Source organism: Lycium barbarum, chromosome 7, assembly GCF_019175385.1.
Source record: "Lycium barbarum isolate Lr01 chromosome 7, ASM1917538v2, whole genome shotgun sequence".
NCBI classification, from domain to species: Eukaryota; Viridiplantae; Streptophyta; class Magnoliopsida; order Solanales; family Solanaceae; genus Lycium; species Lycium barbarum.
The window spans coordinates 27401887-27426115 of record NC_083343.1 but is presented as its reverse complement, the minus strand read 5'-3'; positions in this window follow the sequence as shown (position 1 = coordinate 27426115).

Below are 24229 nucleotides of genomic sequence, written 5' to 3'. Positions count from 1 at the left end.
ATTAGCTCAAAACTGCTTAAAACAAAGATTGATCTTGAAAAAGCTAATCGATGGACTCAAGCCTCTCAACTACTCTCAAATATCACGAGTCGTACGCACAACATTACTACATGATTGGGATTTGACAAAACAGCAGGTTATGAAGTGTCAGAAGAGGCTTTATACACTCTGTGTGGAAAGATTTGAATGTCCAGTGAACATGGGCTACAAGATAAAGAACTTAAAGACCTCAAAGATGAACACCAAATCTATCAGGAAGAAAGCTACAGGTGTTGGAAATAGGTTCATGTGGACATTACCTGAATGAACAAAAAAAAATTGATACATCCCATAAGTGAAGGAAAAGGACCCAAGCTTGCATGGGCGCCTAAAAACCAATCCCTGATTCCCTTGCAGGTAAGAGGAACAGAAGAGCAAGCTAAAATGATATATGGCTAGTGCTTGCTCAAAATATGAAGAGAGAAAACATTGCTAATCTGGTCACTCTCCAGATTGAAGAAAAGAAACACTATAGAAAGAAGGTTATCAAAAGAGGAAAGCAATTAAATTGGGGGAACATGCATGAAACAGGTTCAGGAACCTGTTCCTCTTGTTAAAAGAAGATGGCCAAACAGGAACAGGTGTTTTACACTCAGGAGATGAAGTTCTCAAACTTAGGAAGTAAAATCGGAGGACCAGTTCATGGCAAAAGCAAACCGTGTGATTAAGTGTATATGTACTACAATAATGATTGGTTCCCATCGGGCTTATAAAAGGAAGATTATGCTAGCACTAGGAAAAAGTAAAAGCTGCACACGTATCCCTCAAAATTGTCTAGGGAGGTTGTCACAGACTTTGTGGTGCTAAAAGAAATTGAAATAATTTACTCAGTCTGGTACGTTAAATTGTACATCCTATACATGGTAGGTTCATGATGTTGCAAAGTCTAAACATGATGACTCTCACAGAAGCAGGTCTCAAATAAAAGATTCCAAATGTGCTTCAGGTATGTTTTGTTCCCTACAATCAATTATATACTCAGATCATGGAACAACTTAGAAAACCTGTTTTATCAACCCTAGTCATGACTAGCAGTCTAAGGAGTACATTGAGAAACGAAAAAGTGAGTCATGATGATAGCCTTGAAAAGACACCCAAAATCAAATCATGCTCTTTCCAAAAAAGAGGACTTATCAGTTATCCGATCAAATCTCTACATAAACCGATATAGACTCACCTTCACAATTCCATCCCATCTCTCTTACCTCGAAGCTCTAATGAGAAAAAAAGTGTGCAAATAGCTCTCAAGCTCTTATCAGTTTCACACCTTCTCACACTCCCGTGATCCCTCAAATTTAGAAAATACACTTCACTACACCCTCTCAAACACACCTTTACCTGATGACCAAATGATTTTATCTACTAGAAAGATGAAGAGGGAAAGAAAATTGGGTGGAGCTCATAAATAGGGGGGAATATGTGAAAAATCACAAAATAGGGGATAGAATGAAGGAAACCGGTGATGCAACAACTTTTCAATAAAATAAGTTGGTTGATACCCTAAGGTCATCTATAAAGGATTCATCTAAGCTATTACGATATTGGAAGTATGGAGTTATAAGGGTTCATAGAGAAGTATGGAAGGTTGAAATAGAGAAAGAACCCCTCACCGTCTCCCCTCACCATTAAGAAAAGAACAACAATAAAAAATCGGTGGAAAAAGATGGGGTTCTTCTTGGGGAAAAATGTGGATAAAAGATCTATCCAATGGAAGGAGAAACAGACGACGAAGAGATATCCTCCCTACTAAACCACTCCCCTAGCTAGAACTCCATATAATTAGAATCTCCACATTGGTCACATTCACTTGGAAGTGATTAGTCTAAATCAAACCTTGTATAAATTCTCAAAGTCCAGTTCCATGGATCTGTTGTATATGGTTGTAACCAAGGACTAGAATTGTACTTGTTGACATCAAAAATATATTGCATATCTTACTAAATTGTGCGTGAAATTGTGTGACATGAATCATGAATGTATTATTGACTAAACAAGTAAATGTTCTTATCTGTGTATATGCAATAGCCCAGTGCCCATTAATTGAATATTGTTAACTTTTTAATGATGCCAAAAGGGGGGAAGATTAATTAACTGTGCATTAATGTTTTTTGACTCATGCTAACATGGTTTACTTTGAGAAAATCTGGAATATAAGATGGACAAAACAGGTTACACAGTTAGTGTTAGTCATCATCAAAAAGGGGGAATTTATTGGCATAAAGCCATATGTGAAGTTTTGATGGTTGACAAAGCAACACTTGGCACGAGAAAGTATAGTTAATTAACAAGGTTACAATTGGGCAGAACTAGATAGTTGATTGAAAAAGCAGAGAGAGAGAGGCTTCAGTAATGTAAAAGGTCTGAAAAGGCAAGCAGCACAGGATGGTTAGAACAGGTCCATAGATATGTTCCATTACACAAGAGCATATATACAAGTGCAATGAAGCATATCAGAGAGAAAATGAACGGTCCAGATACATATTCCATCATAAAGACAAATGCAAATGACTCAGTCTTAGAAGCAGTTCAATGAAAGGGTAGAATAGATATGCAAATTGTTTTATACAAATGAGTCATCAAGTACAGTGGAGGAATGGTCACCGGTCATCAGGTGTATTGGTTGAATTATCCAGCAGTGAGGAGTTAGAGTGACTAAGACTCAAAAGACAATGTATAGAAGGAATAAATTGTACAACTAAAGAGTTTTGCAGACAAAAGCATGTGTATCAGGTTAACAGAATAACCAGGCCTACAAACATGTTCCATCACAGAGCAAGAACAAAATCAGAGGTCAAAGAGTGAGTCAAGATTGAAGACATGATTTATTCCAGCAATGAATAAAGGCATGTAAAGAAGACAGACACAGAGCATCACAAATATATGAAACAGATCTGTCAGTATGTTCCAGTCAATATCTCAGTAGCAGTTCAACCACAGATGAAGAATGAAAGAGATTAGTGGAATAGGTACAAGAACATGTTCTATCTCAGATAGTGCATTGATTCAAAGGCAGACAAACCAGGTAGATGAAACAAGCTAGTGAACAAGTTCCAGGGCAAGTCCTATATCAACTACGATTTGTAGAATTATGGAAAGAACTTGGCGGTCAAGTATGAAAGATTCCTTTCCATATTTGTAAGCCTTCTACACACATTAGAAGCAGACTCAACAAGGCAAGAATACAAGTACTAAACAAACCCTATGATCGTGTCATTGACCGACTACTTACGAAAGATAATGCTATAAATACCTAGGTCTTTCCAAGAATATTCTTTCGCATCCACAAAGAAAGAATTCAGAATATTGAGCGAAGAAGATTTATCCATCATATTCAAGAATTCGAGGTTACGTCCCTAGTATAAGATAACGGGTTGAAGGAGTTCTTCTACTGAATAATGTTTTCCAGTTCTTAGGTCTGTAATCTTGTATTAGGTTTGTGCTATCAAAGTGTATCTTTATCAGCTTACTCAGAAGCATAAAAAGTAGATACAAGGGTAACTTTCAAGTTAGAGTCTACCTTAAAGATAGCTTGCTAGTCAGAGGTCGGGTAGCAAGGTTGTTGTAGTTGGGTTTAGGTTGTACAGTGTGTAACTTAATTTGCAGTTGGCTCATTGTTGTAGTGAAGTTGTTGGGGAAATCCTACAGGTCGGTAGGTCGTGGTTTTTATCATCTTTTGAGCTGAGTGATTTCCACGTAAAAATCATATGTCATTTACCTTCCCGTTTGGTTTTATTCCACAAACACATTTATAGAACAGGTTAGGTAACGTGTTCTGTCCATAGGCAAAAAGTAGGTACACATTGGGACAGACACGTAGGTTGTGCAAAGCTAACACAAAGTCATAATAAACTCTCATAATGATAACAATACTGAATAAGTACTACAAAATCCCAAAACCTAGTGACTCTAGTACAAGGACTACTAGAGTACAAATATAAGTGTGGAACAACAACATAAAGAAAGACAGAAAAAAAATAAGTAGAAGAATCTAGTGCCACAGAATAGGCAATAGCTCACCCAGAATCTGTCATGCTGGTCTCCTCAATGATGGGTGAAGCCTCGAACCCCACTGGTGCTAGGAACCGAATCTACACACAAAAAGGTACAACAAGTATAGCTTGAGTACAGGAAACCAACGTGTACTCAACAATATTGTCGATTGACTCTAAATTAAAACAGTGACGAGGGTTGGTCTTCCAAATGTTTTTTCCAAACCTAACAATGATTAGTCCAACAATACAATAGTTATGAACCAATAAGTATTCAACTAATCATTTATGTAAGATAAGTACATTTCCATCAATAACTCCAGCATGTCAATCAATATGGAATTTAATGAATGATAAGATATGCAAATGCTATCAAGGCCTTTCATCACCGGTATACACACGCTCTATAATATGGAACATGTGACCTATATGGGACTCACGAGGTCTATACACCACCCGAAACCATTTCCCATCGGGTCCTTAGCCATTTAGGCTTCCAATCACATTACCTCACTTAGCCAATTCGGCTCAAATTTCCAGTCTTAAGCAATTCAGCTCACATTACTTGTCTTTAGCCAATCCAACTCTTTATTATACTCATCACTCCGTCCGGAACCATCTCTCATCGGACAACACATATGTATCCTAAATTGTAATATGCATGATATACCATATGAAAGTATGAACATAACATGCACATAATAAGCAACAAGGCTATAAAGTAAAAGACTCACTCTTAGCTCTTTTTCACTTTTAAATGAGTATTATGCAGTTATGAGAATACATAATCCCAATTTAGACAAACATATACATAGAAGCATTAAATAAGAAATCTCATATCTCAATCACAATTCACGTAAATCAATCTAAACTATCAACTAATGCCTAAAGCATGACATTCAGACCAGGACAATCTAAAAGTCAATATTAACAACTTCCTAAAACATGACATCGGTACCCAATACAATTGCTCATCACCTCACAAGTACGGACCCCCATATTTCCCATTACTCCCATTTGTAATACATTTTAACCAAGCACACGCTTTAAATAGAGTCAAGTAAGCTCTCTACTTGCTTAATTTGAAGTCCGACGCTCATAATAAAGTCGCGCCCTTTCGTAGAGCCTCTGAATGATCCCAATCTGTTCAAATATGGATTATATATTAGCACTAGAGGTGTCAAAATGGGCTGGCCCAATCCTACACTAACGGGTTATAGACTTAATTGGGCTTGTCACGGCCCAATTCACACTTCATGATGCCACTTACTCTATCCCCCGGTAGGCGAACCATTCCCAAGTTGTCAAATAATTAAGCAAAGGAAATGTGGAAGTTTAAATACATCAGAAGTACTAATTAACAGTCTTAATATATAGATAAAGTGCGAAATATAACTTAGTAAAAATACAACCCAAAACTTGGTCTAACTTACACAAGAGCTTCTAAATAAATTACAAGTCTTAAGTACAGATACAACATTGCTTTGGTATCTTTCTTTCGCCTTTATTTTCTTTCTTTTACTTTTATTGACATAGGTTACCAGAGAAATCTTTATAAATAGACAGAAATATAATGATAGAAGAAGATCCAAGACTGCTGGTACGGCTGGTTGCTCACCCTAAAACCTCTAAATGTACTGTCTCGGGATCAGCCACGAGGCCTAAAACTGGTACAAGGATCGTCATCTGCACAAAAAGTACTGCAAGTGTCGTATGAGTACAAATCACTAGTACACCGTAGATATCATAGACCGACAATGAAGGAAACACGCATGCATCAGATAAAGACTGAATCTAAACACTCATTATGCTAACTCAACTTAGCTTTTCTAGTTCTGTGCAAGAATTCACATTTCACTAGAAAGACAGGTAGACATGTATCACATATGGAGAATGATAGAATGAGACAGGTAGACATGTATCACATATGGATGAATGAAAGTATGAATGCAATGCACTGGCCAATATCAATTCCGGTACACACATGCTAGCAATCATTCCGTCTAGTCATGACCTATGGGGAACTCGCGAGGTCTATATATCTGTCACTGTACCTCTCGAGGTACTTTTCCTTTGGACTGTGATCACTCACTGTACCGCCTGACTTTACTGCCGAACTGTGAGAAACTCACGGTACTACCCGACTTTACCATGAACAATGAGAACACCAACCTTACCTTCATCTCGGTCCTTCATACCATCTCGTATTCCCCTTTGCCATAACTCATCCAACAAGCACATATAAGTATAAAAATAATAAAACCTATGTAATAAATTATGTCAACAATATTATGTAATTAAAGAATAGATATACAACATCAAGCGAATACATGTCTAACTCATTCCCTTTTCATAGTTTATACGAGATGTGGAGTGATGAGGTAACGTAAATCACTCATAGCAAGTATAAGTCACACATGGCTATCATAGCCCACATAAAAAATAACCATACCAACCTAAGTGGATTTATCACCACCTTCAATGCCCAAAGGCTTAATCTGCTTTCCCCATCACAATACACTTCTCTTATTCTAACTACCCAAACAATATACACCTGTACCACCAAGTGCAAAACTAGAATTTTAGTGTAGAAATATTTTACTCATAGTTTAAATAGTCATAATCCAAAAAATTATGAAATTCTAATCACAATTGAGCCTTCAATTTCATCAATTTATACTAACCCCAATTTATGGAAAATCCTTAACCAATCACTTAAAATCATAGAAGGAATTGATAACTAATGGGTGGAATCATGAAATAATACTTATATGATGGTTAGAAACTTACCCTGATGAAGAATCTTGTAGAAGACACTTGATTTCACCCAAAACTGAGCCCTAAAACTTGAGTCTAAATTTGAAGTTGGGAATTTAAGTTCTGCCCAGTTAAGTCCTTGTACGCGACTGCGAGAGGGGCGTCGCGATCACAACCTAGACCCAGCCAACCATTGCGAATGCGACGTTAGTATCGTGATCACGATACCCAGGCGGGACCCGACCCGACCCAGCCCCCTTTTACCACTTCGCAGATGCGACAGGACCACGCAAAAAAGGAAACCAACAACTGAACACCATAAATTTTCTGGTGTTCCCCGAATTTGGATTTGACACCCAAAACTCATTCGAGACCCCACAGACACAAACCATATATGCACTTTAGCCATAAAACACCCTACGAATCTGCTCACACACTCAGAATTTCCAAAAGATCATCTAGACTCGATGTTGACCGATTTTAACTCTTAACCTTAACCTAACTAGTTTTCAAATAAACGACCCAAATCTCTTCCGAATGCCTCGGGACCCGAACCAGCTACTTGACTAAGTAAAAATTACGCTCCGGACCTAACAGAGCTATTAGAATTCTATTCCGGACACATTTACCAAAAGTGTATTATTGGTCAAAGCTTTCCAAAATTAAAACTTAAGAAACTCAGAACTAGGATTTTCTTCACCGATACTAATCTGATTGTCTCGATAATTGCGTCACCCATCCCCCAAATAAAATACGCCAAATTAAAGCTAAGGGAAGGGTCATTTGGACAAAAAAGAGTAAAATCTTCAATACGATTTAGCGGATCGTTATAGGCCTAGAACGGGCTGGCCCTTTTTACCGAAGGGCCTTCAAAATGCCAGCCCAATCCATCCCTAAGCTCGTCACGGGATAGGACGGGCTAGCCTTTTTATTTTCATTAGTGTGTGTTTTGTTATTTTTCTTCTCAAAATGCTCCATCCATCCTCCCCTCCCATTATGTCTTGATTCAGAAATTCTTCTGGCAAGTGAAACCTAGTAGTAATTCAAAGGAGAATTAATAAGATAATCTTATCATATTAGTTTGCTGCAGTTACTGACTTTTCTGCATAATGCTTATCTATAGTATTTTGTCATGGCTTCTTTACTTTCGTATTCTTATCTGATCTTTTTGTCATGTCTTTTCTTGAGCCGAAGGTCTTTTGGAAATAACCTCTCTACCTCCTAGTAGGGGTAAGGTCTGTGTACATTTTATCTTCCCCAGACCCACTTCTGGGATTACACTGGGCATGTTGTTGTAATTAATAAGATAATCACTATCTCTTGGTTTTATTTTTGCTATCAAAGATACCATAATCTTGTTAACTCTCTTGGAGTCTAACAATAGAATTATGCACAACTGAATTCAAAGTCATTATGTGACTATTGAGTATTGACTATGTAGAATCATTTTAATAACAAAATTTATATAAAAAGAGGGATTTTAGTGATGACTTCCAAACTAACGTATTAAAGAGTGATTATATATAACAATGACTTACTCATTAGTCATCACTCATCAATAAACTCAATATCATTCCACCTTCTTTCACTTACAACCGAAATACAATTTCTATAGCTCATTCTCTGCCTTTTCTTTCTCCTCTTCGTTGTTGATAATGTAGCATACTAGAAGAAATATTAAACGATCATATTTTTTTCACCAAGTCATTTTTCACACTAATTTATTTAAGTTGTATAAATAATTTCTCCCACAAACTAAGAATTCATTTGAGAAGATAAACAATAATTTTTATACAGTAATATCTAGCTCAAAATATGAAATGAAATGTCCAAGTTCATTTTTGGGGAATTAAATAAACTGCCCAGATCGCGAAGGACTCCTCGCGAATGCGACCTGACCCACACCTCACCCATCGCGATCACGGTCAGCCCATCGTGAACGCGATATCTTGTCCACGCAAAAATTTGCGAACGTGATGCCAAGCTCGCGAACACGGAGACCAAAATCAGCCGGACACAAACCAAATATGCATTTCAATCATAAAACACACGGCAAATCTACTCGCGTACTCAAAACAGCCAAACAGGGTCGTCTTGACTCGATGTTCAACTCCAATTCATCAAAAAGCTAGTTTCTAAACCAACCACCCAAATCACACCCGTATCCCTCGGGAACCGAGCCAACGACTCGATTAAGTCATAACTCATATTCCGGACCTACTGAAATCATTGAAACTTCGATACGGACTCATTTACCCCGATGTTGACTTTGTTTTTAGAACCATTCTCATTTCTTAACTTAAGGATTTCCATAGTTTCCTCTTTCTTATCAGATTTTTTTTGAATTCCTCGGGAATTGCGTCATCCATCCCCTCAAGTCAAAAACATCATAATAAAGCTAAGAAAAATGTCATTTAGAGAAAAAGGGAAAAATCTCAAAATGATCTTACGGATAGTTACACCCATACCTATAGATATACCCCTAGGTTAAATATAAAAAGGAACAAAATTATCAAGAGAATAATTGTTTTCTCCGAAAAAACTCTCTTACCCTACTATATTATGACGTTGTTATAAAGTAAGAAGAAAAAAAGAAAAATTTAAATAAGATAAAAAATAAAGGCAAAATCGTAACGCATCAAACAAGTATATATTTGTATGTTAAATTTGATATTGTATTACATGAGAACTGTTAATAGTGTTTTGCATGTAATAGGTTCTTGCAATATTATGGGGATTTTTACACGGTATGTCAGTTTAAAGATTCTAATATAAATAAAAAGGTATGTGATTTTTTATTCAAAAATAGCAACAATAACATAATCAATGTGATCTCATAAGTGAGTATCTGGGGACGGTAGGGTGTACATAGACCTTATGTTTACTTATGTGAGGTAGAGAGTATGTTTTTCGATAGACCCTTGGCTCAAGAAAAATATTTTCAAACACATGTTTGACAAATACAAGAGTAAAACTATGGTGAAAATACTATAGAAAAGAAAAGTACTGACAAAAAAATTAATAAAGATAACCTAAGTAAAAAAAAAAAAAAACTGTAGTAACACAATTAAGGATTAAGATAGTCATAATGGTGTGTACTCAGAAGGTATTTTGCTCCAGCTAAATCCTTGTTAAAAAAAAAAGGATTAAGATAATAATTATGATACTTATAAGTAGAAGAGGGAGCAGACAAGGTGCTCTAAGCAAGAACCATGCCTTCCCACCAAAAAAAAAAAAAAAAAGGAGAAATCACTCGACTACCTATTAATTCTTTACCCTAATCCACGATATCTATATTTTTCTATCAACGGTCATGTCCTTGGTAAGCTAGAGATGTGTAGTGTCATGTCGTGTCATGTCTAATCACCTCTCCCCAATTTTTCCTAGGTCTACATCTATCTCTTCTTAGATTTGTCACTGCCAACCTCCCGCACCTTCTCACGGTAGACAGTGCTCCTCCTCATTACATGCCCAAACCATCTCAGTCTCGCTTTCCGCGTTTTATCCACCATTGAGGCCACTCCCACCTTTCCCCGTATATCTTATGTTAATCTTACAATGCAACATGTTAAAGCATAGCCTAATTACTGCTGAAATGCATTATGGGATGTAGCAACCCAGTACCAATAATAGGAAGTGTAACAGTAGCTATAGCAAATCTCAATTGTAAAATTTAGTCTTGTAATGTAAGTTAGGGACAGACTTATTCACTTTGTTACATAAAAATGAAGCAAAATGATTGGAATAATTTATACAACTGTGACTCAAATCACTACTTTTGTCTCATAATGGCTTTAGTTTAGTAGCAGGGAATTTCTTCATATAATCAGTTATTTATTACATTGGTGGTGCACATTTCTAGAGAATCCAATGGATATATCACTATACCTCCATTGGACCTTTAACTTTCAATTAATATCATGGAGTTACTTGAGCTCAATGTTTTCTGGTCTTTATTATTCTTATGCTATATTGTATTACTCCCTTGGGTTCATAGAGAGTGTCTGCTTAGTTTTTTTATTTTAATTTAAAATAAGTGTTCACCTACGTAATCAGAAAATAATTAATTATCTTATTTTGAATTTACCTCTATTTAGATAAGTGAGTTTGATATGATCAAGAAATTATATTAATTAGGTAATAATTAGTTAAGGATAGTTTAGTCAAAATATCTTTTTTTATAAGAGATGCTTATTACTTCATAAGTATGTGAGAATGCACAACTTAGTCATGACATAAAAATAGATGTTAAATCATAGAATATGACACATGAATCTCGTATGCATAACCCCAGCACTCACATATATAATCGCCGCTTTTAATGTTACATCCCGCATTTTCCATATGTTAAGTTACGTTGGGAGTTAGTCGACATAAGCTCAGAGAGCTAGGTTAATCTAAAGTTTATAAGTTGTCGCAATCATGTTTTGTATGAGTTAGAAGAATTAGAGATCAAATGAATCGAAGGAGATAAGTTTTGTTGAAGTTCGACAATTAGTTATGAATCACGGCCAAAGTATGGGCCGTGATAGTGTTTTGCAGGGCGTACAAGTGGTGGTTGTCCACGTAGAAGCTAGGAAGAAGCTGGTTCTTGAGGGGTGGTTTTACGGTGGGATTGACGGGGCATAAATGGGTTTTACGGTGTCCAAATCTTGGCCACCATGAAAACTTCTACGGGCCGCGAAACTGGCCGTAGAATTGAGGCGATGGGGACCTTATATATTTGGTTGAAGCGGTTCTCACTTATTTTATTTGATTTTCTAGCCGAAATAACTCATATACACTCCAAAATATTTCCCTAAGTGTTCCTCCACCCTTCCAATAGAGTTCTAAGAGATTTTGATGTGATTTTCCCTTCTGGATAGCTTGTGGTACTTGTTGATCGAGCTTGTGTTTCTCCTAGTTGCTAAAGTTGGACTTTCTTTTAGTTGAAGTAAAGTGAAGCTAAGGTATGAATCATCTTCTCCTTCATATTTATAGATTGATTTGAGTTCTAGATATGTTTTAGTTGCTAACTTGCTATGAACGTACGAGTTGGTGTTTATATGTTGAGGCTGATAGTTGAGAGTTGTTATTGTCTTGTTGGGTGTTTTGTGGCATGTGAAGGGGTTATTCTTAGTATGATTTAGATACTGGAAGTATAAGTATGTTATATATGAGCTAGTTAATATTTTATAAATGCTTAATTACTACTAATTGACAAGTTGAGAGTTGATTGATGTACGTAGTTGAGTTACTAGATGTATCGTATAGCATGTTGGGACTGTTTTTGTTGTATGCAGGGGCTGGAACTGTTGTTGAACTTGTATCTATGTGTTGTTGATGGTGTAACATGGATTAGAAAGGGGCTAGGTGAAGTTGGATGCCGTAGAATCGGGTATAGAATGATTTGTCTTCATCGCCTAGTTGTTGTGTTTCTCTTTGTTAATGTTAGTATTGTCTTCATGGTTGTAGTTGAACTGCGAAGGGAGCGTATTCCCGTCATCTCAGTTGGAAGGTCGACTTAGAGGTATGTAATGGCTACTCTTTATCCCTTTTTTTGGCATTAATCCATAGCAAATTTCCTGTCTCAAGTATGAGCTCCAAAATAGAATTATAGAGACGTTCTACTCATGTATTTGATATTCCTATGAATCCCTCAATGGTACTGCCTCGGTGACCCGAACTTTATATGTAAGTTAGCAGCCCCGTGCCCTTTTCAAAAAGTGTATTTGAGCCACAACGGCCCCCTCGTAAGAACTCCGATAGCGTAACGACGATTAGCAAGAGTTGCTCTATTCAAGTTTTTAACAGCTCCATATATATGCTAATTGATAGTATCTCGATGAATTGAGTTTCATATGTTTACTAATAGTTTCTTGTCCTATTTAGAAAGCATATACGAGCCACAGTGGCTCCCTTATGAGAACTTCAGTATTGTGTCGAATATTAGTCGGGCACTTTGAGAGATTCATTTGTTGATGATAAACAGTGATGTTGAGATGAGATCTTTACTTGTTGATGTTTGTTGTTTGATACTATAGATACGTACAACGAACAAGCCTAGAGCCTAGTAATACAGGATTGCTAGCTTGGAAGATACAGGCAAGATAGTCTGGTAAGTACGGACTAGATAGTCTGGTAGCACCGGCATCAGTTGCCGGGTAAGAGTATGAGAGTACCTATACGCTAGGCGGGAAAGCACAGACTCCAGAGTCTGGTAGCTAGCACAGACATACGCGATCTTACGACGAGTTAGCGTTGTAGTTATTATGTGTTTACGCAACTTGTATAATATAGATTATATTTGTTGCGAGCTGTCAGGTGTTGTTCCAGAAAGTTCAGAAAGACAAGTTGCAGAGAGATGCTACGTATTCTGGTTGGTAAGGCTATGATATATGAGTTTACAGATTGTTTGTGATACTTGTTGTACATAGTTGATCCTCTAGTATACTTTCATTTGATTACAGTACTTATTTATGAACTTTTCAATATTACCTATATATTATGAGTCAAGAGTTGATAAGTATCCTCACATATTTTGCCTTGACTCTCAGCATATTCACTTGACACTTTATATCAGTTCGATTTCAGCTTACAGTTTTTCAGTTTCCATACATACTCAATACATTATTTTGTACTGATGTCCCTTTTTCCGAGGACACTATATTTCATGTTGCAGGTTCAGATAGTCAGTTTGACGGACCTTTGGAGAAGATAATCTTAGTATCCAACAGTTGATCGGTAAGACTCCATATCATCCGGAGTGCAGCCGAGTCTAGAGGTCTTTATGTTTTGATCATGTACATAGACTTATGGGTAGGTCGGGGCCCTGTCCCAGCTATGTTATGTTGGTCAGATGTTCTTAGAGGCATTTGTAGATATATGTACGCTTGTGGTCAGTCACATTATGTTAATCAAATGTTTGTACAGGTTGAGGCCTTGCAAGCCCGTGTGTGTGTGTGTGTGTTTGTGTGTTTTAGAGTTGCTTATGTTAAAATGTAAAAAATACAGTAAATTTGCCAGTTTACAGGATGTGTCGCTCACGTAAGTAAGGCACTAGGTGCTTGTCCGCCTCACCTAGTTTGGGCTGTGGCATTTAATATATGGTTCCTCCCTATATGCAATATATGTTAAACAGTAAATTGGGAAAAATTTCCTCATTGAGGTCAAAGTCTTAACTTACTTCAGTCAGAGCATAGTTCTACCTTTCGAAACCGTCTTTTCAAGTATGTAACCCTCCAAATGGCTCAACTTTATTAATAATTCACGATAAAAAGTGAACGAGCTAAAGGCCACTACAAGGAAAGGGAATCTCATAAACGGGCCGAACCAGTGGAACCTCAGCATATAATCAACATGATAATCGAGGGTACCGATACCCCTCGAGGGCAGGTGATGAAACGGACAAAGGTTTCCATTGTGCGTGAGAAGCGCAGTTGGGATTACGTACCCAAGGGTTCCATCTCTTTCAACAACGAGGATGCAAAAGACATCATTCAACCGCACAATGATGCATTGGTAATCCCTATTCTTATTTTTAAATCGCAAGCTAAACGTATTTTGATTGACCCAGGTAGCTCGGCCAGCATCATCCGGTGGAGAGTGGTTGAACAGCTAAGCCTACTCGATCAGATCGTACCGGTAGCTCGAGTGCTCAGTGGATTCAATATGGCAAGTGAAACTACGAAGGGGGAGATTTCTTTGCCGGTCAACATTGACGGCACTATTCAGTAAACGGTGTTCTATGTAATCGAAGGGGATATGAAGTATAATGCATTGCTGGGTAGACCGTGGATACATAACATGAGGGCCGTGCCATCGACATTACATCAGCTGCTGAAATTCCCGACCCCGGAGGGGATAAAAACCATCCGGGGAGAACAACCCGCTGCAAGGGAGATGTTCGTGATCGAGGAAGCGTCACCCCTTCCTAAAAAAATGGATCAAAAAGAAGATGAATCAGTGTCATACCCCATTTTAACCGGGTTAAATTAGAAGTACAACATATTGGTGATTCCTATTTTTGTTTATGTTAAGGAGTCGCCACCTAATTATTTATGGTGAATTAGGACACCTAAAGTTTATTAAAGTCATGTTTAAAGTTAGCTGTGTTTAAGGTCTGCGAAACTTAAGGTTCTAGGTAAGGGTTCAATTAGTCTAAAGGGAAGGTATTAGGCATCCTTTAAGAACCATTAACAATGGTTAACCGTCCGGACTTATATTATTTAATGTAGATGTAAATATTTAAATATTTAAGAAAATACCTTGTAAGTATTGCTAAAGTTATTTAAAGTGAAACTTGTAGAAAATAATAGTTGCATAAAAGAGTTTAATTACAAATGAACTAAAAGAAACAGGATGTGTAATGTTTATATGTTTTGGAGAAAATGACTAACAAATTTAAAAGAGTTATTTAATAAAGTTTTATAGAAAGACTATTAGTTCAACGTATATTGTGCGAAGGTTATTTTAAACAAATATGTATTTCAAGTGTTGGACAGAAACTAAAGTGAAAAAGTTATCCGTTGAAACTAATTTGCTTTTTTATTTCTTAGAATAAGCTAACGTTAGTGTAAGATTTGTGACGTTTTAAACTTCTAAAATAGTAAGCATAAATTATGATTCCCTTAGCCAAAAGATGTAGTCATGCTATTTTGAAAATCAATTACTCAAATAAATGTTATAGATACTACAAATAGTTTTAAAAATAGAAGTGACTGTAATTTGTGGAATTAACTACCCATTACTAAACTAAAACCCTTAATGTTACTAAAGTTTATCTTAATTAACAAGCACAAATGTTAGTCATACAATACATGTTAAATGCACACAAAAATAAAAATGGAAGAGTAGATATAATGTAAATGGGCTCCGCCCATTTAGGAATGCTGTTATCCGCTACTGTTAGGCTTGGCCCAGTGAAATTTTAATAGAGGCTGCGGACTGTTGCTGATGGGACTGACCCGAGAGGAGGAGATCACGTTGGGCTTTCAGCCCAACACCGAATACGGAGGAAAACGAGCCCAAAGGACTCATACGCGATAGTCATGCACAAGAACAAAAGAAAAAGGATTAGTATACGATCAATGGGTAATGTTAGACATGTAAAATATAAACTCAAACAAATCAGCAGAGCGTATATATTCTATGTATATTTGAAGTATACCTTGTGCATACATAGATACGCAACCTCACTGCCTTAACAACATTAAAGCATTTATAACATATTAAGGCACACAATCTGCCCAGCAGTGGCAGTGGACATTGCAAGAAAAATTACATAAGATACTAAGGCAAACGGCATCTGCATAGCAGTGGCAGTGAGCAACATTAACTACAAAACATGCTTAGACGATAGCAGCTGCTAACATCGGTATTGAACTTCACCAAATTGACCACGAAATACGCTTAAGACACAGCAAAACAGGGCAACATTCGAACGTAGGCAGAACCAACAGTGTAATGTTTGTCATACATAGACGTACATAAAGCTCGGACAGATGCAATAGCACATAATATTTAGAGTATACCTGGTCTGTGGATGCTACTAAAAGAATCATAAATTGCTAACATATACATTTGGGCATTTAAGAACAGCAAGGAAACTAGGGACAAACACATATATAAACTACACAACTATGGTCAGTACCAATGCATTACAGACCATTACATATTGCAAATGAGCTTACTAGCACATAAAACTTAGATGTTTAATAGCAGAGTGCAAGCAGGCCTAAGTATGCAAGAGAGATGCAGGAGGAGATGACAATGCAAGACTTTTGGATGCATAAAGATGGCACGAGAAATGGCCCTTTCAGTTAAAATTAATGAAGTGACAATAGTATGTGGAAATATGCAGAATTCATATGAGGCAAGCAAAGGAAGAGGCAACAAACAGTAGTGGCAGAATTAGTACAGGGGGTTGATTAATTTGGGTTGTTAGCAAGGCAAGGCACAAGTAGCAATTGTAACATGTAAATTGGCAGAAATTTGAGAGTATAATATGATCTTAAGGTCAAAGGTAAACTGTAACAATCAAGCAACAAAATTACAGATAGCTCCTACTGGTCCTTATGAAAGTTAACTTAAATAATCCTTAAGCATGCTATTGTATCACATCAACTTCACAACAGAACAAAGAGAATAAGATCTTGAATCAAACTGTAAGTGGGAAATAAGGTAGGCTTTAAGCATAATTCATCATTGAGTACATCTGAGAATACATTTAGACTATAAAGTGGGAAGAAAGGATCATACTCTACTCTAAACCAACCAATTACAAATATCAAAAGAAACATCTGATGACTTTAAGAGATCACCCGAACTATCATTTATTTCCTTGAACAAAAGGGTCAAGAGAAAATGACAAATGAGTATATTGCAGTCACTTGACTAAAAATGAAGGCTGGAAAGATTCAAATAAAAGCAGCAAAGTAGAGCTTAAAGAGAATGTTTTGGGACTTGAGGGTTGGGAAAACCTATCAAAATGTAGTATCTATTCTTTTTATAGAAAGAACCAGTAAGCAGCTACTCCATCTTTCAAGGCATAGCATTTTGTTTTATCAAAGTAGGAATATTTCGTAGCACACAAACAGATAGCCACAGTTCATAGTAGACTGACTGAAATCTTATCAAACATGACTGAATTAAGGTCCTAGACTTAACCAACTCCTGACTAATTAGTTTTAATCACATAAATCACATTTCAAAGCAAGGAAGATCACAACTTGACAAGACGATTCAAACACTGATAAAGATACAAATCTGCATAATTAATAGGTTACTGACATAAAACTGGCTTATAACTTAATCAAAAATACACAAACGAGTTTAAAATCTACATAACCATTCTTCCAAATGCACCTAAAGCTAAACGACTACAGAACCCAACAAGACAAGATTAAGTTAAACCAAACTAATACATGAACCTATAAATGTTACTAACCAACAAACCGAAAGTAGACTGATTAACAGGAGCATACATAATGCTATTCAGCTATAAAACGAAAATTGAACCCAGATATGAATGAGCATGTACTGTTGACTATTAAACTGCGATTAACTACATATAAATATATGCGAATGCTATCAAGCTACCAACTAAGATCAAATCAAACTAACAACAGAATACACATGAACGAATTAAACTGATGGAAACGACAAACATAGGTAAATACATAAATACTTACTAAACTACTAAAACTGAAACTAAACAGGTTAAAGAAGGATTGTTTACCTTATGTTGGTGCAGTGAATGGGGCGTCGAGGTCTCTAAATCTAAACTCGGACGCGAATGACACTCGAATTTTTTGAATGCAAAACTCAATAAATCCAAGACACACAACGCAGAAGAAGGTTTCAAAAACCAGAGAAATCAAATTGGATTTTGTCGGAAACCCTTTGTTGCGGCTAAAGTTCACCGGAAAAGGAAAGAAAATGTGAAGAAAAAAAACAGCGAGGGTATTTCTATAAAAAAACGATGACTAATCCTTTCACAGTATAAACTTGTGTTTTGTAGGAGGAATCTTGGGATTCCCGATCTTGTTCGATCTAAAGCTGATTCGGTTTTTCCGCTCCAAAAATCCCCTCTTTCAACTGAGTAATCCTTCTAAATTTATAGAGTGAGGATGAGAGGAGCGTAGTGGGGAACAATGGGAAGTAGAGATGGCAGAGAACGTGGGGGACAGGGGAGAGTGGGGAGGAGCGTGAGGAGGGAGCGTATGAGAGAGGGAGGCGGGTGAAGTTGAAGAGGAGAGAAGCGTAGGTTAGAGAGAAAGGTGAGGGGCGGCTGAGGGTTGAAAGAGAAAGAGATTAGGTTTTGCTGAAACCTAATCTGAAATGTATTATTTCGTCTGGGCCGGGTCGGGTATTGTGGGCTGATTTGTAATGGATTGAAGTGTGGGCTGGTCCGTTTGAGTAGTGAAATGGGTAATGGGCTGGACGAATTAACTAGAGTATGGGCTAATAATTTGGCTGAAAATTATTGATTCTTCCTCCCCTATTTAATTATTCTTGGGCTTTTAACTTAATAACTGGTACAATATATGCTATGTGAAGACAAATGGTAAAAGGTAAAAAAATAATTTAACGAGTACAAATCCTAAATGAAACGATGACAAACCATTTAAAATTTGTGATACAGTAATACTAGTACTATTGATAGTAAAGTAGTGAAAATGAAAGTAATGATATTAATAGTAGTAGCAGTAAAAATAATAGTGCAAATAAAGTGTTTGGCTTGTCAATGAATTTAGAAGCCCGAGTAAATAAAATTAAATAAATGAGGGACAAAATTGGGTGTCAACAATCAGTCAGTGGCAAGAACTCTAAATAGCAACTAAAATACACGGGTTCGACAACGGAGCAGATGGGGTTGGACCCGGGGCGTGAAGAGGATGATTTCGGTGTACCCAGATCATTCGTCTTGCCGGATGACTCGGATGCAACCAAGTCTACAGTAGAGGAGTTGGAGCAAGTCATCTTGTTTGAATATCTACCGGATAGAAAGGTATACCTAGGCACGGGGTTAACCTCGGAGCTCAAGAGCAAGTTAATTAAATTTCTTCAAGCTAATGTCGATTGTTTCGCATGGTCCCATATAGATATGACAGGTGTGCCACCGGAAGTAACAACTCGCAAGCTTAGCCTCGACGGTAGATTTCCCCCGGTGAAGTAGAAGCGGAGGCCTATGGCAGAACCGAAGCACGCCTTCGTAAAGGATGAGGTAACAAAGCTTTTGTAAATAGGCTCTATTCGGGAGGTAAAATACCCGGACTGGCTAGCTAACGTAGTGATGCCAAAAAAAAGGTAATAAATTTCGAATGTGCGTTGATTAGAAGGATCTAAACAAAGCATGCCCGAAGGATTCATTTTCGATGCCGCACATCGATAGAATGATCGATGCGACGGCCGAACATGAGATGTTAAGTTTTCTCGATGCTTACTCCGGGTATAACCAAATCCGAATGCATCCAGAGTATCAAGAGAAAACATCCTTTATTACCCGGGATGGGACTTACTGTTATAATGTCATGCCCTTCGGATTAAAAAATGTCGGTGTAACTTACCAACGCCTAGTTAATGGAATGTTCGAAGAACAAATAAGGAAAACAATAGAAGTTTATATTGACGACATGGTGGTCAAGTCCCTGGAAACAGAGGACCATTTAAAGCATTTGCAGGAAACCTTCGATGTACTCCGCAGGTACAACATAAAGCTTAATCCAGAAAAATGTGCCTTCGGTGTCCGGTCTGGCAAATTTTTGGGTTTCATGGTGTCAAACTGGGGGATTGAAATCAACCCAGATAAGATCAAAGCCATCGAGGATATTGAGGTGGTGAATAACATCAAAGGAGTGCCTATGCTCACCGGAAGGATAGCGGCGCTGAGTCATTTCATATCGAGGTCTTCGGATAAAAGTCACCTTTTTTTCTCCTTACTAAGGAAGAAGAGTGACTTCGTTTGGACACCGGAGTGTCAAAGAGCTTTGCAAGAATTGAAAAGGTACTTGTCCAGCCCGCCTTTGCTGCACACACCGAAAGCGAACGGGCAGCTTTTTCTCTACCTTACCGTATCCGAGTTAGCGGTAAGTGGTGTTTTGGTCCGAGAAGAATCAGGTACGCAATTCCCTATATATTATGTGAGTAGAACTTTAGGGGATGCGGAGACCCATTATCCCCACCTAGAAAAGTTGGCATTGACATTGGTAAGTGTTTCTAGAAAGCTCAAGCCTTACTTTCAATGCCATCCGATATGTGTAGTGACTACTTACCCTCTAAAGAACATCGTGCATAAACCGGAATTATCGGGTAGACTAACTAAATGGGCCGTAGAGATTAGCGGATATGATATCGAATACAAGCCTCGGACGGCCATCAAGTCCCAGGTCTTGGCCTATTTTGTGGCAGACTTCACCCCGGCTATGGTCCTCGAGGTTGAGAAAGAACATCTGTTAACCTCGGGAAAAGCTTCGGGTATTTGGTCGCTACACACGGACGAGGCCTCGAACCTCAAAGGTTCCGGGCTAGGAATCGTCCTTAGAACCCCCGCCGGGGATGCCGTTCGACAATCCATTAGAACTGTTAAATTGACTAACAATGAAGCCAAGTATGAGACTATGATTGCAGGTTTGGAATTAGCTCGGAGTATGGGGGCCGAAATAATTGAAGCAAAATGCGACTCTCTCTTGGTCGTTAACCAGGTGAATGGCGCCTTCGAGGTTACGGACGAACGAATGCAAAGGTATCTGGAAAAAAATCAAGTGATACTACACCGGTTTAAAGAATGGACCATGCAGCATGTACCCAGGGAGCAGAACAGCGAAGCCGATGCATTGGCCAATCTGGGATCTTCAGTCGAAGGGGAAGAAATCAACCCCGGGACTATGGTTCACTTGATGAATTCGGCGATAGAAAATGGACATGCTGAAATAAACACAATGGGTTTAACTTGCGATTGGCGCAACAAGTATATCGACTACTTCCGAGATGGAAAGCTCCCGAGTGATCCAAAAGAATCACGATCACTAAGGATAAAAGCTACACGTTTCTGCTTGGTAGACGGCCAATTGTATCGACGGTCTTTCTTCGGACCCCTGGCCAAGTGTTTGGGTCCCGGAGAAACCGAGTATGTGTTGAGAGAAGTACACGAGGGGACCTGCGACAATCACTCCGGTGCTGAAGCCTTAGTTCGAAAAATTATCAAAGCCGGTTATTACTGGAACCGGATGGAGAAAGATTCGAAGAATTTTGTCCGGAAATGTGACGAGTGTCAAAGACATGCCCCGATGATTCATCAGCCCGGAGAGTTGCTGCACTCAGTGATGTCACCTTGGCCCTTCATGAAGTAGGGAATGGACATTGTTGGTCCGTTGCCATGGGCACCAGGTAAGGCCCGTTTTATTTTGTTTATGACTGACTATTTCTCCAAATGCGTTGAAGCGCAGGCCGTCGAAAAGATTAGAGAAAAGGAATTTATTGACTTCATATGGGACCACATTATTTGTCGTTTCAGTATCCCGGCCGAGATAACTTGTGATAACGGTCCTTAGTTCGGTGGCGGCAAAGTCAACGATTTTCTCAAAGAGTTGAAGATCAAGAAAGTCGTATCAACTCCGTATCTCCCGAGTGCGAACGGATAGGCGGAATCCACGAATAAAATAATAATTCAAAATCTGAGGAAAAGAATTGAAGCATCAAAGCATCAATGGAGGGAAATACTACCGGAGGTATTGTGGGCTTACAGAACCACATCGAAATCAAGCACGAGAGAAACACCCTTCTCGTTGGTCTACGGGGCCGAAGCTCTCATTCCCGTAGAAGTTGGTGAACCGAATCTCGGATTCAGGTACACCACCGAGGAGTCAAACGAGAAGGCCATGGCCGTAAAAATTGATCTCACGGATGAACTTCGCGAAAGCGCGTTGGTCCGTATTGCAGCCCAGAAGCAGAAAATGGAAAGGTACTACAACCAGAGGGCCAATTTTTGAAATTTCCAAGTTGGGGCCTTGGTGCTTTGAAAAGTTACCTTGAACACCAAGAATCCCAACGATGGAAAGCTGGGTCCGAACTGGGAAGGGCCGTACAAGATAACCGAGGTAGCGGGCAAAGGATCGTATCAGCTGGAATCCATGGACGGGCAACGGTTGCGCAATAACTGGAATGTGTCTCATTTGAAGAGATACTACTGTTAAGGTATGAACACTTGTGTTTATTTATTAATCTTTTTTTTCTTTGCAGGAAGTCGAGTACCGGATAAAGTTAGGTGCTAGGTCTGAAAACACGTGTTGCACTCTTTTCCTTAGTACAGTTTTGTCCCAAAATGTGTTTTCCGGCAATGTTTTTAATGAGGCAACAAGTACAACGTGTTACTTGATAAAGACAGGGACAAGTGCCCGGAAATTCGGGGCCACACCCTACGAGTGAGGACTTGATAGTGCTTACCCGATCTTGCAGCTCGGATAAGCACTAGAGGACTACTATACCCACATTGAGGTTTACCCCGGTTAGTCGAAAACGGAGGATCTCAACAAACCAAAACCGGACCTTCTGTATTTGGTTTCGATGTAAGGACCAAATAATCAGAATGAATCGTGTCCATTTAGTATTTGCTATGGCAAAACCAAAACCGGACCTTCTGTATTAGGTTTCGATGTAAGGACCAAACGATCAGAATGAATCGTGTCCACTTAGTATTTGCTACGGCAAAAACAGAAGGAAACAGACAAAATTCTCATATCATGTACATACAAATACTTGCAATACAAAGATTATCGAAAGTTCGGATTATTACATTTCGGATGTCTTCTTGTTAAAACACCCTACCTCGGTGATTACCACCATATTTCGGCATCGCTTTATTCATATACCCTACTCCGGGCACTACAGTCGAAATTTGACAAAGGCAACAAAGTCACATTGAACCGAGCCAAAATCTTTAACACCTTCGAATAGGGACTGCTACGTCAGAAATTGGTAAGGCAGGGATTCAGGTGTCCGAACCTAATCTATGATAAGTGAATAGCCCAAAAAATATCGGCCCTAAAAATGCCTAACGTGATTCGGAGAAGTCTGAATTCACAAAGCATAAATAAGTCCAACGGGCAAACCACTTGATCAAATTCCCGGACAAAACATACCGGACGAAGAGAAAAGCCAATATTCAGGCACTGTCCAAAATAATGACTCTGAGTCTCTACTTTTAATTAAAACGGACCAACAATTCGGGAAAAAGTTATAACAAGCATTCAAGCAAAGGAATAAAGAAAGTCAACAAGAAAAATGCACATTTCATATATGTAAGGTTTTTTACACCTGAAATTCCTACGAAGTTGAAAAGCAAAAATCAAGCCAAAAAGACAAAAGACAAAATAAAGGCTAAATACAAGCCCTGGTCTATCCGGTATGCCTGGATCCAGAATGTTCGGATACTGTCCGCTCAGAATCTTCGGAGTCCGTATCGAGGGCTCTCTTAGCTTCTTCTTCGGTCCTTTTAGCTTCGAGTATCAGGGCTGGGAGATCCGCAAAGTCATGCTCGGCTTGCTCAAGGGTGGCCTTCTGGGACTTCCACCGTTCATACTCCACCGCAATCGTGGTAAGAGCCTCGGCAGCCTCCACACTCCTAAGGGCTTCTTCCAAATCGGCCTCAGCCTGGGCCAGCTTGGCCACTAATTCATCCCTCTCTTCATCAAGGATTCGTTGGATTTGAGTGGCCGACTCGAGCTCGGCTTTGAGAAGGTCATTAGCCTCGGCCGTTTCCTTGAGTTTGGTTTTTAGCTCGTCGCATATCCGGGCCCTGTCCTCGGCATTTTGCTCGAACACCCTCATCCTCTCTTTATACTTAGCACTCTCAGATTTAAGCAGCCGATGCCTTTCGGCCATGTTCACGGCATCAGACTTGACCTAGGCAAACTCCCCCTGGAGTTGAGAGATAGTGGTTTCGAGCTTACCAAGCCTCAAAGAAA